Raw genomic sequence first — 20,706 nt, 5'->3', positions numbered from 1 at the left:
TTTTGAGACTATCAGACTTGATGGCTGATGATTATTAAGGAAATATGTCGCAGGACTCAAAGGATGACTAAACGTTAAACAGGTAACACTAATAGTAACTCTGTAATTTTGAGTATGCAACAGTAATGTTAAATATTCTCAGTTATTAAGTTACTGATAGTTAAAAAAGTAAACCTACCAAAAGATAACAAATAGGTATATAGGCTATTAAAATATCTAATTAACATTAACTAGTGACAACAAAATTATTCTGCAATATATAACCCTCAAGGTAATAAACAGAACTAAAATTAGCAATAATAGTAATGCAACTCTTGCTAACAACAAATATATAACCTAAATTTTGATGAAAACAAAACAAACAAACAAAAACAACAGATGACTTGATGGTAGGGATGCCAAAACTGTTAATCCTTTAAATAGTCTTTTTGTTTACAGTGGCTTTTTGTCAATGTGATTGGTTTACTTTTTTGATGAGAATAAAGTAGTTTGTGAACAAAGTCTCTTGCAGCTGGAGTTGCATGCTAACTCTTTTTGGATAGTTTACTAAGCATATGTTCTGTCATTTGAACCGATTTAACTGATGTGTTAAAGTGAATGCAGTAGGCTATGTGATGGTTACATTGAGTTTATTCTGTCTCACTGTTTCAGGGCTCTGGACAGCTAAGCAGCCAATCTGCTGAGAAGTGCTCAGGTAAGCTCTTCCACATCTCAGGGTTTTTTCCTATTTCATGTTTTATCTGTGCATTTCTCTGTACTAACATATGGAAACATGTTCAGCTCAAGTTTTACAACAAATAATAATTTCCAGCAGCGTTTCCTCACGTAACAGCACAGCAGTATAATGGTAATCAAAACATTTGCTTCTGTCAGGTAAAATATCTTTCAGTCAAATAGAAGTCTTGTACTCAGATGTTTTGATCGTGAATATTAACATGGTACAGCTGCTCCTGCTAAAAACAAGAAATCATGTCTATAAAAATGTACTTAGATTTTGGTAACAAATTAGTCACAGATGTAGAAAAATGTAGTACTGTCTTGCTTGTTTCTCCAAATACTTTCTGTGACAGAAATAGCTGTAGATATATTTCTTCTTTTGCTTAGTAATTATTTCTTTGTTACACTTCAGAATGGCAGATACCATAATAGCCTTACACTGCAAGGACATGAATCAAGGCAAAATTCACTGTATTTCATTGATACAAATACCTAATGATTAAAGTGTTTGTTTCTATTATAACCGTGTCACACACAAACTTCAGATTTTTTGTAAGATTTTCAGTTGAGAACAAATGTGTTAGACAAATTGTTGAGACAAATTGTGTTAGAAACACAAAAAAAAGTCAGCTTGGATATGAATTCATCTAAGCTGACTTCACCCAGAAGTGTCCACAAAATCACAACACAAAATGCTCAAATTTTCTTAGTCTGACATGGTTGTTAAGCTAGATAAGAGTTAATAAAAAAAACAGATGCTGTTCACTAAATACACAAACCGAACACGTGTATCAGCCTGGCATCTTTGTCTGTGTTTGGGGTCTGGCTGATGTAACATTTTCAGCTATCAAGTGTATTCAGTGGTTACTTATCAGCACAGGTTGCATTGTCTAGCAAGATAGATTTTCCTCTCCAGTGGGCTGCCTCAAGACCTTGACAAGTTTGATTTACGTAGTACAGCCGCTTTACAGGCCAAGGTGATGTGACTGCATGCTACGGTTGCTTCAGTTTGAGTGTGCCACTACGGTAAAATGCTTCCACCTACCCGCCTTTCATAGAGTTATACAAATGTGCTTCAGTCACTGTATGTTATATCTATAGATAGGAAAAACACATTCATCTATTATATGCGCAATTTCATACTGATGTAGCAAATAATAGATTATTATATGCCACAGATTTTACTGTATTTCAGGAAAAGCTCATATGCCTTACTAAAATATGTGAAAACTCTGAGCTGCCATACCTGATGTAACTGAGATCCAGGAGTAAATGCATAAAATGAGTTTCACACTTGTGCTCCGAGTTTTTGTGTGAGGGTAACTAGTGAAAGCTCCTTGGGGGTGGACTACGGTGCAGACTGTTTTATACCAGGGCATTGTCTTTTAGCAATACTGTCTCAAAAGTCCACTTTTACAGCTATTATTTATGAAGATTGAAAAAATTGCAGAATATGTGAGTAAAATGATGCATTGTAAAATATTATTGTACAAGATTAATAAGAAAAAGAAATGGAGATAAGTCAGTGAAAGCAGCTGCTTATGCAAATATTTGTTCTATTGACTTTCAGGAAACTAGAGTGAAAAATTATCCATGACTGCACGTGCTGTTCTGTGCTAACTGCAAGGTATATTTCACATCAATTTTGGGAGAAGTTTTAAAGCTAATCAATGATGTTGTCTTAATAAAAAGTCCATCTTCTTCTTAATTTGTGACAGAGTAAGAAGGGATTCTGATTAGAATAAGTAAGTCATCTATGGGTCTTACATAAAAAGCTCCACCAAGTCAGCCACAATTCTGAGTCCTGAAAACTTACAGACATCAAAAGACAAAGAAGTTTATTTGTGATACAGTTAATTCCAAGACACTAATCACCCACCAGTATGGTTTCAGATAGCAAATTGTTTTCTATGTAACGGGAAGAAAAATTAGCATTCAATATCAAAACCATGTTTTAAAAAAAAGTGTATTTTTTGTACAAGTCGATCCCATCTGTGGTACTGTTTGATCTATATAATAAATGAATGCATTATAATTCTCAGTACTTAAAACAGTAAAATATATTATTTTACAAAATTATACTAAATTGTTCATAATTGTGCTTCTTTGCAGTCAAGGTAAATATTCATTTAATTGTTTTCCTTTTAAATATTCATTTAATTGTTTTCTTTTTAAAATGGACTTGTCAAGTTCTTTTAAATGCAGTTCCTTCAAGAAATGATAGATGGTAACAACTCTTACTGCCCTAAATAAGTTGATTTTTGCATTATAAATGCATGGCGTGCACATTGCAAAAATTGTAATGAATAGAATCCATGTGCCAGTTTTAAAACTCTTGATTTCTGGAGTCTCATTATATAGTTGACAGTCTGCAGTGCTGAAATGATGATCAGATAGTGGAGTGAATGGCATAGTGATAGTATGTGTCACTTATGTCATGCTGGCACAGCTTCACTTGCCAGAGAGGGAAAGCAATTTTCAAGGCTATATAGAGGAAGAGTCAGAAGAAACACTGAGTGAGTAAGAGCATTGTCACTCGCTGGAGTTGATTCCACAGAGATGCACCAGGAGGGACAGGCTCCTGGTAAAGTAACAGATTAGGAAATTCGCACTCCTGGACTACTTTGTCTTGTGGACTTGTTGCATGTATTCAAGAGCCATTCTAAACAAAAGACTTGGATGTTCTACAGTAGCAACCTTTATTAGAAAATAAAGTTGGACCATTGGTCTGTTCTGTTATTTTTTTACCATGAAGCTCATCTTGCATTACTGAAAAATCTTAAAGCTTTTTATGAATAAATGAATAACCTTTTTTAAGTATAACGTATGTGACCTCACCTCAGAAAATATAGACAGTATTATTCTAGCTCCCTGAGGTCCTCAGCCTCCGTTCAGAATCATGGTATTGTGGCCATATTCCGTACTGCACGTGCTTCATTCAGTCTACAGTGCAGCAATAACTAGTCCATTGTACTTGAACTTGTGTTTATTTCCAAAACTGAGTAACACTGTCAGTGAAAGTATATGAGTAAAACTAATCACAGTGGCAGTGATAGCTCCAAAGGAATAGATATAAAAACCTGGTCAGCAAGAACTGCAGGCTTGAGGAGTCTGTGTCTTCCTGCAACTAGGGATCCTGGTTGTAGCAGGGACTGAGATGAGCTTCAGGAATTTACTAAAGAAACCAACTTACTGTTAAAATTAATGTAATGAACATGCATGAGTGCACTGTGTAAAAAGACTTGACATTTTATCATGAGAATATCATGAGAAGGAAGAATATGGCCAATTAGGAAGAGAAGTCTTAAAAAGCTTTTCATATTGTATTGTATTGACTTGCAGAAGGACTAAATAAGGTCCAACACTGGACATCATTGTTATCTGTACAACCTATTCAGTACATTTCCTTTCTTTTGTGAGGAAAAAAAAAAAAACAACTTATTTTCTTCAAAAATATAACCTGAATTTTTGTAATCCTATTGAACTTCAGTTGATGACCTCAGAATGGAAGAAGATTAAGTTGTTTTGGGAAAAGATCATATAGGTCTTACCTTAGAATCGCTCCATCTTGTATGACAAAGAACACTTAGGATTCACAATGGTATAGTTCATCTGTAGATGCATTTTATCAAGGTAGGAAAAAAAAATTATCACAATTTATCACATCACAATCACAATTTTTTTAACAAAAAAAGTTGTTTATCAAAATTACAGCACCTGTCTAAAATTAGATGTGTCTAAAGAATGAAGACTATATTAATATCTATTTCAAGTAATCCTCTGTTGTCAGTATACTAACCAAAGTACAAAAAAGACCTAAACTAATAATCACAGCAAAAACAGAGCAATATTTGAATGCTGAACAGAAAAATAAGACTTCTGTATTCTGAAGTTTTCTGTTCTACTAAAAATATAGATGCATTTTGTGACCTCCATGCAGATAGTAGAACCCTAGTTCTAATTAGCTCCCGGTTAAACAAAGGATATCTCATGTTACCCATCTTACTGTGTTGTCCTATGAAGATAGAAAAGGTACACAGGTAACTTTCTCAGACTAATTACTGTTTCAAAGGCAATCAACATCTGCCACTCTGTTGTTAGATGATTACATTTTTCCAGTCATTAGTATTGCTCATTGAGACCTGACTGATTGCCCTTTAAAACCATTAAGCCTTTTTAAATTTTTTCTAAGTTTTTTCTTTGTTTCTGTAGATAAGATGCTAACATTCATTTGGAGACATCAAGGAAATGATTCCCCCAATAGATTTTCTGATCTATGTGGTTGTTAGACAAATGATGAGTTTCGCTCAAGAATGTGCTCATATCTTCTAGTGAAGTCTTGCTGTATGCTATATATTTTTTCAAAAGCAATGGAATCTAAAGTTGGACTTTGGTTCCCAGTACAATTACAAGAAACATTTTCTGAGATTTCATGATCTCTGGTTGATTAAGCCATTTATTCTATAACTCAGTAGAACATTTTAAAATTAGTATGAATCTCAATAATGCAAATCTGGAATAAAGTTTTCTTTCTCAATAGGAAGCAATCTCCAGTAACTTTTGCATAATAAAAGCTGATTTCTTAATTTCTGCTTAAAGTGTATTGCTTTCAAGGTTTGTTTGTTTTGACAGGTTTTTTGTTGGTTGGTTTTGTGTTGTTGAGTTTTTTGCTTATATAAAACATAGAAAGACGCTCTCTTTAATACTCACTGAAATATATAAATGCTTTCTTTTCTAAAACAATTGATTTATCTTTGAAGTTTATGATATTTTACCATAGAATAACAAGATTTCTTGAGAAAGCATTTTTCAAGCTTCAGGCCTATGTATCAGAAAAAAGTTTTGTAGGAGGAAGATCACACCGATGCTATATCAATATAGGACACATATTCACACATCAAAAGGAAAAAAGAAAGAAATGGATTGTGTAGTTGACTGTAAATCCTGTGTGTTCCCAAAGAAGTTTTCAAGATACTGTATAGAAATGGTGAAAACTTTCTGGTATCTTTTAGCAACATTTACATGAATGTTAAAATAGGATAATGAAAATGCTTTAGTGGTCTAATAAGAGTCGAATTAATTTTGAAGATGTTTTTTATTTCTCCTTATTGCTTCTGTATAGTTTCAAGTTAGTTGAGCTATTGTTTCTTCTTATTGTTTCATACAGTGTTATTATAATGTATGAGAATACCTGCTCATATCGTGTCTAGCACTGTTCTTGTCATACTGGATGCATTAACTGGATGACATGACTTAACTCACTTAGTACCTTTGCTATACAATCTTGCATTATAGGACCTCCACAATGCTACCACCAACTCAGAGCTTGTGAGCGATGAAGTGCAGAGCTGCTTGTTTATGCCATTCTGGGTTTCTTTTCTTTTCCTTTGCAGAGTAAATAGAACAAAAGTCCACATAATTTGCATCTTTGGGGTTTTTGTTGTTTTGGTTTTTTTTTTGCATTTGTTGCAACTAGGCGATCTTTAATGTCTCTTGCCAACCAAAGACATTGCTTTTCTATATTCACTCATTACTCCATATTCATTGCTTAGCTAGTAACTCATTTTATTTCTTCTTGAACTTATAACAGACCTGTAGAACCATTTGAAAAATTCAGTTGAAAAGTCTTTCACGAACAGCTTCTTTTTCCTTTTCTCCTCCTTTTCCATCCTCTTCTTCTCAGAACAGAGCTGAAAAGATAATTAAGGACAATCTCATTCAAATGAAATGTCATATTTTCTGTTAATATAACTTCAGTTTAATATCATCACAGCATTTAAACCAGTTGCCTTTTTTTTTTTCCTTTATTCTGTATGGTATTTTGAATGTAATGCAAGTTCTTAATATATGTATATATATTAGATTTTATGATTCAGAAATATGAACAGATGGGAAGAATGCTCTATAAGGACAGACTTCAGTTAAGCAAAGTAGCTTTATGATAGAGAATTCAATCCTGCTGATCTTATTCAGGTTTCATTCACAAAAAATCCATGCTGATACCAATATGAACTTCTTAATATGATCCGTAGAAAATTTTTTTATCGTTTAATTATTTTCAAATGAAGAGAGATATTTAAAGACTGAATCATGTTATTCCAGCCACTGCCTTAGTTAATAGGTGGTGTGAAATAGTGTTGTCTCAGGAAGAGCAATTCAAGATGTTGCACCTTTCTGCAGTGCTGACAAGCCTATGACCTGGTAGACCTTTGCCCCCTTTGTTTTCCTGCTTGTAATTGTAGCTGCCACTGTGAAATGGTGTTTGCAGTTCTCTGTCAGAGACACTTGTCCTGAATGCCCCTTTCACTCCCATGCAGGTAGATGCAGCGTTAGAGGAGCCCTCTATATATAGTCCAGGCTAAAAATGCTGCACAAGAAGAATGGAAGTGTTACAATACCACCAGCAAGATTAACTTTTTTTGCACCAGCACTACTTTTATCATGCACAAGAAAAATACTTAAAGATATTTATATGGGGTTGTCATTGATTCCATATCTCAATTTTGAAGCTAAGCTTGTCTGTCTATGGCAGCTACCGCTTTATTTTCATAGAGTAAGAACTGACAAATAACTTTCTGAAGGAGGCACAAGGCTTTTCATTACATGGTCTTTAATTGTAGTGTTGCTGAGCTTCTTTGCAGACATAAGCCAAAACAGACTGCATTGGATTATAGAGCCTTGTGAACCATGTTCTTGTACCAGTTCCTCTGGTACTCAGGTGAAAGAAAGGAATGTGGCTATCTATGATTGTAACACCAACAATACTGCATAGCTCTTATAGAGATTGAATAGCACCTACAGAACTGAAAGAAACCGCTGGGAAGAACTCAAAATACTCGTTAAAGTAAGCAATCATTTCAACCTCTGCCTTGATAATGGAGAGTTAGATAAAAAGTGAAGCTGAATGATTTGGTTTCAGTCACTCAGCAGCTCAAAGATATAAATTATAATAAAATGTAATTGGCAAAACAGCAGATGAGGGTAGAAGATGTACCAGGAAGTGAAACACAGGATGTATTCTGAGCTGACATTTGTTTTGAGACCTGAACTCTCTAATCTTGGTGGAGAAATACCACCAGTATCACTGGAATCCCACTTAGTTTTTCTAGGCAGTGGTATGAAACAGCTAGTCTAGTGTGTGATGCTGTACACATATAAACATGCCAGACTTAAATTGAACAAGCTTGTTAGTATCCTCTTTTGTCCATTATAGCTGTACTTTGCTATATCTGCATTGCCTCTTGCCATGGTGAATTATTGATGTTTTATGTTTGATGAACAAGAGAGATGTATCATAAAACCGACAAGGAATTGAGTCTCCAGATACTATCCAATGCCTTCACTATATAACATTGAACACAACAGGAATGGACCCTTAAAATTATTAAGCTTTATAGTGCAGGCAATTCTACAAATAGTAGCAGTTCTATTTTAAACCACTTTATGGATAATTTTGAGCTAATTAGGTATTTTTGTCTATTTTGAAAGTTTTCTTAACTAGTTTGATCAAGGTAAGAGACCTTACTTTGTAATGCAGAGTCAAAAACACCAACAACAAAAAGCAAAACTGTAGGAATATAATTAATGATTTACAAAATATATTTATATATTTTATATATGCCATCATTTTCATACCAGGTTCTTCATAAAGACTCATTTAGATGACTCTCTCCTTCACAGCTCTCCCTGTTTACACACAGATTCCAAAATGTACAACTTTAAATGTGCAGTGCATCCATTTGACTCAAGATGAAGGACTGGAATAAAGTTAAGCGCATAGAGAAGGGAACAGCATATTGAATAATGAGGATAGAAGAAATAGTAAATAGCTGTTCTTTCAGTGAGCTTTCTTACACACAAAATCAAGCAGGGAAAAAAAAGAAAACCTAATCCATGATAAAAACTACACCAAGCATATACAAAATGTACACCAAATGTATATTAAAAAAAAAAAGAAGAGATTTTGCTGTCCCTTAGTTCGTATTTACATGACTTCAGAGTGGCTTACTTTATTTATTTTGCTGACCTGATAGTTTTACCTACTTAATACCTGCCATTATAGAAAAGTTAATTGAAGGTTTTACACAATTTCCAAGTTGTGTATTCCTGCAATTAGTAACATGAATTTAATTTTGGTAGGGAATATAGAGTCCCAAAAATTGCTTTTGTAGCCTTTATGAAAATCGTCTGGGGGAAAATCATGAGATATCCAAAAAGTTACCTTTTGCCAACTCAGCTTTCAATTTCCTACAAGATGTACTAGAATAACTCTGTTACCCAAACCCACTGATTGGAATTCATTTTGTTCTTATGAGAAGTTACTTTAGTGTGGTAGCTAGGGAGCTATGAGGCAGAATCATCAACTAGTTTCAAGTACCTAGCTTTGGCCATTATAGGCACCTAGGGTACCAGTATATTCAGTGGTATGATCTTTGCTTACAGAAAAGAAATCAGAGTACCTAACAATCTTTACATGTACCTTATTTTCTCCATTGAGTGGTTGAAGAGACTAATGTATCTAAAAATGCTAACTTATTCCACCTAAATATTCAAATTATCTCTTGATCCACCAATTTTATTAGGAACTGGTTTTAGCTGGTTTCTCATGGATCTGAGTATGTTGATCTTATCAAGAAGTTAAAAGCAAACCAAGACTTTTTTATATAACTCAATTCTCCCCTAATCAGTTTACTCAAGATATGTATTAATATGATTAATGCTCTGCAATAGCTGCATAAAGACAGTGTTGGTGTTAACATGGAGAAAAAGTATTGAAGGTAGCATTTCGCAAATTTGTTGTGTTGTAAAAAGAATTTATATGAGAAAGGTGAGAGGGAATGATACCATACTATTTCCATGCAATAACATCACATACATTGAAAACTAATGCCAGAATTTATTTTATTCCTTGTTCTCATTTTTGCTCTATTGTGCACATTTATTAATTTAGTCACCCTAAGGAGATGATCAATGCTCTTCCATTCTACTTATGATTCTTTCAGGGCACAGGAAATGTGTCAGAACTGTATAGCAAATTAATTTCTGTTATTGCTTTATTATGGATTACACAGAATGGCTTGGGTTGAAAGGAACCTCAGTGATCACCTAGTTCCAACTCCCCTGCCACACCCCCTATATCAGCTTGACCAGGGCTCTATCCAGTATGGCCTTAAACATCTCCAGGGATGGGGCATCCACAACCTCTTTGGGCAGCCTGTTCCAACACCTCACCGCCCTTTCTATGAAGAAGTTCCCCCAACATCTAATCTAAATCTTCCCAGCTTTGACTTATAACCATTTCCCTTTGTCCAATCACTCTCTACCTATCTAAAAAGTAGATTTTGCTCCTGTTTATATGCTCCCTCTAAACACTGGAAGGCCTCAATGATGTCTCCCCAGAGCTTTTTCCTTTCTAGGCTGAACAAACCCAGTTCCTTCAACTTATCTTCATAGCAGAGGTTCTCCAGCCTTCTGATAGTACTAGTGGCTCTCCTCTTGACCAACAGCAGACCAACATGCAGACTAACAGCTCTGCATCTTTCTTGTGTGGGGAGCTCCAGGCCTGAACACAGTACTCCAAATGGGACCTCACAAGGACAGAGGACCAGGGGAAAGTCACCTCCCTTTCCCTGCTGGTCACCACTCTTTTGATGCAGATCAGGATATTGTTGGCCTTCCAGGCTGCAAGTACTTACTGCCATCTCATGCTATGTTTTTCATCTATCAGAATATCAAGTCCTTTCCCATATACACATCTGGGATTTCCTCAACCCAAGTGCAGCAACTTGCACTTGGCCTTGTTGAACATGACTTGGCTCACATGGGCCTACTTTTCATGTTTGTCCAGTTCTCTTTGGTGGCATCCTTTCCTTCTGTCCTATCAGTTGTGCCACTCAATAGAGTGTCATCAGGGTGACTGATGATGCACTCAATCCCATCATCTATGTAACTGATGAAGGTGTTAAAGAGTACTGGTCCCAAGATGGACCCAAGAGGGATAACGCTTGTTACTGGCCTCTGTCTGGACATAGAGCCATTCACCACATCCCTCTGACTACAACCTTCCGACCAATTTCTTATCCACCAAATAGTCCACCCTTCAAACCTATATGTCTATAATTTAGATGTGATGTGAGACAGTGTCAAAAATCCATCTCATAGCTTGCAGAATTTGTAAGGCCATGTCTTTCTAGAGCTGTCCATCATCCAGACTAACCTCTTATTACAGAGATGTTGTGTGAATCTACGTAAGTAGTTTAAGATTAATATTAATGTGATAAATTCTTTGTTCTTCACTGAGTATGTGGCTAACTTAGTCTTTATTTTCAGAGTTTTGGAAGTACTTAGGGAAGTACTGTACCTTTTGAATGGTGCTCAAGGGACTGAATGTGTTCAGCATCACTTGAAGTAAATCAGTGGGATTTGAAACACTGAGCCTCAGACTGGGAGTCTCCCAAAGCCCTGCATTATCAATTATGAACCCACCATTAGCACCCTCTCCAGCATTTGTTGGCACTTAGACTCACAGCAATCTTCCAGCCTATCAGGTGAGCTGTGGTATTTCTCAATTTGTCTTTAGTCTATGTTGGAAGTGAGATAGTTTAGCTTGAAACTGAGGTAATTCAGTTTGAAATAAAAGGATTATTTTAAACTTGTTCACCTAAGCTGTGCTATTGGAAGAGAGCTCATGTACAGAAGCATATGATGCATATGATATCTGTCATATGTGCTGTCATTCTGTGGTAAAGAAAGTCAATCATCTTTCTCACAGAAATAACATAAAAATAATCAAAAATAATCAAAATATATTTGTATGATATAGTGAACACAGAAGAAGCTTTAAAAAACGTCAAGTATTCTGAGAAATCCTCTCTTCTTGGTGTAACTTAACTCACTCAGATGGTAACATTAAAAATATTTTGCTGATTATGGGATGTTAGTGAGGTGGGTTTTTTTTTTGTTTGTTCTGTTCTCCGTTTGTTTATCTTGAAAAATTTTGGTAACTTCATGAACTGTTTTGAACATACATTTTCAATCCTAATAAGGTTCAGTTACTGTAACATTCTTACTACAAATGATGAACAATGAAAACCTGTAGGAAAGCAAATAATCTTACACCATATTATTAAAGTTGAAGACAGATAAAAATATTTGTTTCAGCCTCAGATTCTGCAAGTTAGGTCTTGTGTGGAAAAATATAGGAAGGAGTCTCATGTCCTCATGTACATACCCAAAGAACCTAATATAACTTTTCTTAAAAAATGCATCTAACATTTCCTAAATCTTCCATCTTTAATACTTATTATTAACACAGTTAATTTTATTTTAATTGGTGAATTCATAAAACATCAAGGTTCATCTGCCTCCATTTCTTTCTTCATGTTTTCTGACATTCTCAATTTCTTCTATTCCCCTTTCCATTATGCCACGTTGTTTTCCATTTTATAGCCTTTTTACACCACTAAAGCACATTTTTCAGACAAGGTCTGAACACAATTTCCACATTCCTTCTTGTAACAATCTCAGTGAGGTATTTTCTTGCAGGGACACCAGAGGCCTGTACAGTGAGCAGTGTGCCTGGTTCTGTTTGTTATGCAGAGCAAAGTAGACATTGAGGAGCTGAGTAAATAAAAGGCCTGGAAGGTTTTCGCAGTTTCTAAGGAATTCTTGACCCTAAAATGTCTGCAGATGGATACGACTTATTTCAAATATTTTTTATTCAATCAAAACTCATTTTGTAATTATGAGCATCATTCCCAATGTTACATTCATTTTTCAGACACATGGTATGAGTCAAGTATAAATGAAGAATTATGACTTATTTTTTTGTTCTTGTGTCCTCCTATTTTTTGTTCCAATTTTCACAGTTAGTTCAAAATCTGGTCTAGCCCTTGTAACTTTACTCATATCTTGTAACTTACGTAAGCAATTTTTACTTTGCCAAGTGTGTTTTCATTACTATCTTTTGTGTTGTTTCTATTTTGTTCAATATTAATGTGAACAGAAGCAAGGAATAGTGACCCTTGATTTTTGTAAAGTGGATCCATAAATGTAGATATTTCTTCCTGTATTTTCATTGGGATTTCACCTTTTGATGGTTGGATTATGAGTCAATGAGTATAGTAATTATCGATACCAAAAAAATCCATGAAAATTTATACTTTGTTACAGGAATTGATGCAAAAACCCAATCAATATAAACCTTTTTTTACCAATCCAGGGGTGAATTTTTGTACAATATTCTGTCGTCATGAGAAATTGTTGATAAACACTACAATACATAATAAAATGTAATAGGAGAAAAAAGAAGAAAAATTATCATTGGTTCCTTGGGACTTTTTTTATTTTCCTTGTCATTTTTAATGCATTTTCCTTAAAACAGCATGTAAGTATTATATTAAAAAATTATAGTAAACTGCAACAACAGTTGCAGTCAACAACAGTCTTAGAGTTGATTCTAAAAACCAACTGCCTCAGAATTGTGCATTGTATCTAAATTTCTCCTTGAGATTTCTTTTATATTGAGTGTGGGAAAGACATTTGGGTATAAAGGATGATTTAGCCCACCTTTAAAGATGTGTCAAAAACAAATGTAATAAAATGCACACCACTGTTTAGAAAAGGAGACCAGATTACTATCTTATATTAAGTGACTGGTTTTTGGATAACTGAATTGGGGGTAAATTGATCCCAATTTTTATAGTTAAACTTACAAGGAAAAGAATTTTTAAATTTCAGATGTGGGAGATAATTACATTATAAGCTGCAGATTACTTATATCATATTAACTGTATTTCTTTAATTAAGTTGTGTACACAAGATCTGACATACATGCTTGTCCTTGGATCCTGAGTTAGAGTTTGGGTAAGCCTGTTCCATGCCTAGTGCCCACTGGAGCAAGAAGTGTAGAAGAACACAGCTTCATGCACAATAGCTTTGCTGTGATAGAAGGGATTGTTAAAGACTTTCACTTCAAGCTTCCCACTCTCAGCATTCGATTAATGAAAATTGGCTTGTGGAATTTCCCAAAACTTTTATTTTAACTTCTGTGAACTTTGCCGCTTTTTTCTTTTGGTAACTTTGTTCTAGAGGTGTTTATTAAATAAATGGGATTTTTTTAGTGAGAAGTAAATCCTGTTGATGACCCTCAACAATTTTTTATAGATTAAAAACTCCCATCTCCCTTTCAGCATTAAAGACCAATCTTTGTTTTCAGAAGTGCTCAGTAGCCTACAGCTTTCGCTAGCCTCAACCTCAGGATGTCAAAAAGCAGGTGTCATCACTGTGACACAAATATCACAATATCCTCATGCAAAACACCTCTTGAGCCCCTTGGATCTTTGTATAGATATTGTGGAAATTAGTATTACAGACAGCTGATGTTAATAAAGGTCAGAGTAATACTGAAGATATATGTATTAGATTAATATTCCACTAATAGCTTGAAGTGTAGCTAAGGGAGCCTAGTTTATTTTTCTAACAGCATCCTTAAATAACTGGGAATATGTTGGTCTTCTGATGCAGTATAGTGATGATCTATGGAAAAAGGTATGGAAAAAGGTAAGCAAATAAGAGGATGAATTGTATAACTGCATGCATTTTTCTGAAAGTAGACAGAATGAAATGTGGAGAATGTTCAGCTTGAAGCTAATAGATTTAAGACATGGTGGACCATATTAATAATAAATATATCAAATTGCTGTTTAACAGTAGATCTTACTAGTGAGTTCTGAAGCTACCTTTGTAACCACTCCATAGCATGTAAAATCAAGTGGGTGATCACTCCTTGTAACACTGATACAGTGTTAATAAATGCTTAGTTAGGATTTAATTTAGCCTGTAGGTTGTGCCTTGAACTCTCCTTACTGTCAAAGTTGAATATGAGTTTTAACATCTCTTGACCTGTCTACCTGACTCCACTCAACATTAGAATGAGGTTAAATACATTCTCCTTTACTATGTCTAGGATGACCACACAACAAGTTGTGTTCTTCTAACATGAAACAGGTTTTTATCACTGAGGTCCACACTGCACATCACCGGAAGTAACGTAATTATGTAAAAGGATATATTACTAAAAGGAGATATGTGTATCAAGCTTCCCAGGACATTTGAATTATATTTAATGAAGTTATGTGACATTGAAAGAGCAATTCAGTGTTTTATGCATGTGGCTGTGGTGGCTGTGCTCTTCCACAGCACTAGCTGTTGAGAATTACAATCATAAAGTCTGTAGGTTTAATTCAGGAGTTTTCCATCAACTGTTGCTTTCACACTGGCTTCCCTTCTGGCCTTGAGATCAATTTACACGCTGAGGATTCAGCATTTTGTCCTTCAGTAGGCAGAAATGCTTTCATCTTATTCTTCCCTCTGGACCAGAGAGGAAGTGCAGTCTGAGTACGTACGAACCAATTGCACAAGTCTAACAGAAACACAGGCAGCCTTATTCAAATATGTTGTTATTGGATTAAGGAAAAAGTAAAATAGTAGCACGTGAAAAATAAAAGTAGCTCTGTCACCATCCTGGGTGACAGACAACCCTTGGGGGGTTGGACACGATGATCTTTGGAGGTCCCTTCCGACCCCTACAATTCTGTGTGATTCTGTGTGAATATTCCTAACCGTTCAGTAACACCATGAGAGGCCTGTATTCACTACGAATAATAAAACCATAGCATTAAACTAATCAAATTGAAATCCGTTCAACAGCATAATTTCAGTGAAGAGATACTTATGAAACACAAAATGAACTCCAAAATGAAAGGCTCATTGCTTCATAATCAAAAGCAGTCAGCTTTAAACATCAGCTGGTTAGGTGATAAGTTTGTCATTTCTCACCTGCAGTCTTGGAGAGAATTTGCCTAAAAGGCTTGACAGACTTTAGACTTCACAGAGCATTTTTGCCCATTGATAGCCCTCATTTTGGTATACTGGAAATACTGGAAGGTTGGGAGGAGAGGCTGGGTAACAGTAGTTCTATTAAAATATTTTTGCATCAACAAAGTAGGGTTTATGGTGTGAAAAAATATATAGGCTCTGAAAAGAAACTCCCACCACCCATCAGGATTGATTCTTTCCTGTCTAACTGTCTGGCTACTTTGGGAGAGTGAGTATCAGTGATTAATTGTCGAGGATTCAGGGATGTACAGGCATGAAATACATCATTAAAGCCAGAGGTCAGGTAGGCTGAATTAAAATGGGAAGTTCTGAATGAATGTATTATTTCTATATTCAATTAACAGCAGAAATCAGAAATCATTGGCTTTTGTAAATTAGAACAATGGCAGCTCTCCAGTGAAAACATTTGTAGTGGTTTTACATTGCTCTCTACAGGCAGTGTGCAAAAGGGAGAGGCACAAATTAATATGCAGTAAGACAGTAACAGAGAAACCTGTCTTTGAACTCTTCTTTCCTTTTAATCAGCATGAGTTCTGCTAAATAGAAAGAATTATGAGTAGGTGGAGAGCATCTAGGTTACTGAGGGTAAATCACTCTCGGGGGAATAACTTTGCAGTTTGAGCAATGGAGTCTGACCTTTACATGACTTGAGATGAACAGGTCTTTTCTGCTTTAACCCAGCATGAGTAGCAATTGCAAGGCAGCTAACCTGAAGTCATACAACTGTCTTTTCCTACATGAAAGTCTCTTTTGGCAGTTATACCATTGTCCTGGATGAATTCTCTAATGCTGACTAATGTCTTTTATTTCACACCCTCAAATGGGGGATTCTGTTGGTATTTTAGTAATGTCTGATATCAGTGGAAGTCCCATTAAGTTTCCAAGGTTTTTAAATTGCTACTTGGAGTTTATTTGTCTTGTAACTCAGGTTATAAAAGTAGCACCATAAACATTAATTGAACAACCATTAAGCAGCATGGCTGTTTGTTTTGGGTTGATAGAGGACATAAAGCTTCATACCCTGTGGTGGAAAACAATTAGATCTGATGATGAACATGCTATTAAATAAACCATTACCAGACTTCTATCATTTTAACTTTAGAAAATAGCAACCAGCTGTGGCTGAATCATATGCAAGTGATAGAAAGTTGTATTTTAATTGTCATGTCATAGCCTGTTATAAATATTGTAGTTTTTAATGTTTTGTGGTAATGACAGTGACTAATAGTAGTCATTATCTCCATTCATTCTCATAAAAAATTTCTTCAAGAGAGGCTGATCATAGCCAGAATGCCATTTAAAATTAAACTTTGTTTTCCTAAAATAGAGAACATAAAGAACGTTTAAATACCAAGAGGCTGGCTAGCTAATTTATTTTGTTTTGAGCATGTTTGACAACTGCAGCTGTTGTAAACTGTGTCAGGGGTTGAACTGATATTTCTTTCAAAAATATTTTTGGCACAATAATGTGTATGCATGTCACGTCTTCATGTGCTCTCTGTAGCATGGGATAAAAGGTGAACTTCACAGTGGGATACCTGTGGCCAGAAAAAAGTATGGTGCTGCCCCTATAGAACCGTAATATTAATAACATTAAATGTCTTCATCCATTTCTTATTTCAGTAATGCATTCTGCTTACTTGACAGGTACAGAGTACTTCATTATGTGCGCGAACAGAAATGCTTAAATGGATGAAGCAGCTATTTACGTATGATAGGAGCTAAGTGGGACATTAAATTAATGCCAAACAAGTGAGTGCTCATTTTAGTTTTGTTATAAATGGCTGCAGCACAGCCGTAATGTGTTGACTCTCATGTGCTGACAAGTTCTATATTTCTTACAAAATTCCCTTAGAACTCAATGTGGAAAGACAAATTCACACTCTGCATGATGAAATTAGCAGCAGATGCATTAATAATTGAATAAGAATCTCTGGAGAGACACCATAGTTCAGCAGGGAAATTGGTGACTGACTCTTTTTAACTAGGGATTTCTGTGATATATATGCATTTAAATAAGCCCCAAGGTGAGAGACTCTGCATGTAGTTTTTGGTATTGTTTCTGCTTTTAGAATGCCTTGCACAGTTACACACTGCTTGAACTGGCAATGGGCATATAGCCTTGTTCGTCCCTCCTTCCTATGTGACTCTTACCAAACTTTCAAATTCAATACAGATCCTTTTGAATTTATTTCCAAAATATGAATGCAAGGATTCACTGTATGCAAGACGCTTGCCATGGAACCACACATCTTGAGTTCCTATAGAGCTGAAACATTTTCCAGTAGTGTAGCAAGCAATTTGAAAGAACCAGAAGAAAAGTATGAAGACAGTATACTGTCTTCTTCTCTTCCATCCTTTTACAGGGATTTGATTCCGAGTGAATCACACAGAATCATAGACTGGCCTGGGTTGTGAAGGACCACAGTGATCATCTAATTTCAAACCCTTGCTATGTGCAGGGTCACCAACCACCAGACCAGGCTGCCCAGAGCCACATCCAGCCTGGCCTTGAATGCCTCCAGGGATGGGGCATCCACAACCTACTTGGGCAACCTGTTCCAGTGCGTCACCACCTCTGTGTGAAAAACTTCCTCCTAATATCTAACCTAAACCTCCCCTGTCTCAGTTTAAAACCATTCCCCCTTGTCCTACCACTTTCCCCCCTCATAAGCAGCTATTCCCTCTCTTGTTTATATGTTGACAACTTGTATTGGAAAGCCACAATGAGGTCTCCCTGGAGCCTTCTCTTCTCCAAGCGAACATGAATTGCAGGTTCCAAAATTTGTATCCTCTTGACAGAGGAAACAAGAAGATATGTAGAAAAATTCTACTTTTAACAGATGACCCAAGGTCATAACACAAATCCTAATGCTTCAATTATGATAATTCCTCACACCACTTAATATTAGGATCAGAAGACATTGACAAAATAGTTTGATATTTAGTAGATGGCAATACCATCCAGATAAATTCACGTAGATTTAAGATCAGTGTTTTGTTTCACTAGTGCCAAGATACTGATAAAAATTTGAATAATCTGAGAATTTGTCCCAGTTGAAGGAAGAGTAGCAAAATCTAGCACAGTGGTACTTGATTAACACCACATACTTGTCAGCTCTGCTAACTATTTTTGCAAGTTTCATTTACTTGTTTGGAGTTGCATAGATGGAACTGACCTCTGTGTTCTGGTTTCCTTCAGTTACAGGTTGTTTTACAAATCTCAGGATCTGGAAGACAGAAAACTTTATCTTCTAAATGCCTATCTGTATTCATAGAGTTTCATCAGCTAAAGGAAAGCCAGTTTTAATCTTAGGTTTTGAACATGTTAATATTGGTTTGCAATTTTTCCAGTAAGCAATGATATGATTTAATAAAGTGGTTGTCTTTTAAAAAGTCCGTGTTCACAAAAAAGAGGTTTAATTTCTTCCTTTGAGATATGAAACTTTTTTATTGAATATCAGTGTATATGTTATTTATTCAATAAATTTGGTATCTGTCTTCTAATCAAGATAATGAATTTAAAATCTTTTTAGTACAAGAAACATTTTAGAAAATTATTTTCATTGCTTGAAATATGACAGAAGTCTAAGAGATTCATATTTGTTCCGTGATAAACTGCCATGACTATTAGACACCTTGAAATGTACTGCAAGTGATGAAAGAACAGCACATTTTTTGCTTTGCAGTGTCAGACCACTGATGCAGATGTTGAAGATCAGTATATCCAATGAAGTCAGCATCCTAAAAGTGTACTATGGCTTCAGCATCACTTCTTTTGAGGTGCTTGAAATAAAGATGTAGAGAATAAATCGGATTTATCTTTAATTAGCAGGCATAACGTTTCTGTATAATACTTTTCATTTGATCCATGCATGTATAATATATTTTGTTGCTGTTTAAAAAAAAAAAAAAAAAAAAAAGTCAATATTATCTGAGCTTGTAAGGAAAAGACTAGATACATGAACAAGATTGTGCACTGGTAGAAGAGAAGAATATACCTGAATTATGTAGAGGAATAGATATGGATGAGGAGGAGGAGAAGAGAGATCACAAGTCACTAACTATGGCTGTATGTTTCATGTCTCTGTATAGTGTGTTTAATGCTATTGATAACTACTGTAGCTTTTTTTACTAGGTACGAGCTTCATCAGAGTGCCTTTGTTTGTTCTTAACATCTGAAGTGATCACTGAATTTCGCATCTCTAGGAAGTTATCATTCCTGTAGAAGCAAACAGATGTTTCTAAAGCTTTCTAGTGAATCACTAAGCCAATGGCTTTTATTCAGGTATTGCAGGTCACTATTGTTCAAAATAGCAGAGGAAATCAAAAGAACCACCTGTCTTTTGCTATTATAGTAATTTTGCACTTGAGTATATGAGGCTAGGCTAAGATAAAAGGTATTGAGAATCACAGAATCACAGAATCACAGAATCACCCGGGTTGGAAGGGACCTCAAGGATCATGTAGTTCCAACCCCCCTGCCTAGCAAAATGTGTGCCACCAAACACACACATTCAGATCAGGTTGCCCAGGACCCTGTCCAACCTGGCCTTAAACACATCCAAGGACGGGGCATCCACAACCTCCCTGGGCAGCCCGTTCCAGGGCCTAACCATTCTCCTTGTATAGAACTTCCCCCTAACATCCAACCTAAATCTTCCCTCCTTCAACTTCGATCCATTTCCCCTAGTCCTGCTGTTGTCAGCCCTTTTGAAGAGTTTACTCCCCTCGTGGGTGTAGGTTCCCTTCAGGTATTGATAGGCTGCAATGAGGTCACCCCGCAGCCTTCTCTTCTCCAGGCTGAACAAGCCCAACTCCCTCAGCCTGTCCTCATAGGGTAGGTGCTCCAGCCCCCTGATCATCTTAGTCGCCCTCCTCTGGACTGAGGAATTGTGTATTGAGGAAGACACAGAGTGATTCTCTTTGAGCTCTGCCTTGGGAAGTAACAGTAAAAGTTATATTTCAAATTACAACATTATTTGAAATGTCACTTCATTTTTAAATTTTTTTTAAGCATCTTCAATGTCAAGTTTTTCTCCCTTGACGATGTTGAATTGTTTGTATTCCTCTTCGAGGCAGAAAGATAAG

The sequence above is a fragment of the Centrocercus urophasianus genome, unplaced genomic scaffold, assembly GCF_019232065.1.
Source record: "Centrocercus urophasianus isolate 14NV4802_14NV808 unplaced genomic scaffold, USGS_Curo_1.0 seq_10, whole genome shotgun sequence".
NCBI lineage: Eukaryota > Metazoa > Chordata > Aves > Galliformes > Phasianidae > Centrocercus > Centrocercus urophasianus.
Note: the sequence above shows the minus strand (reverse complement) of the source record.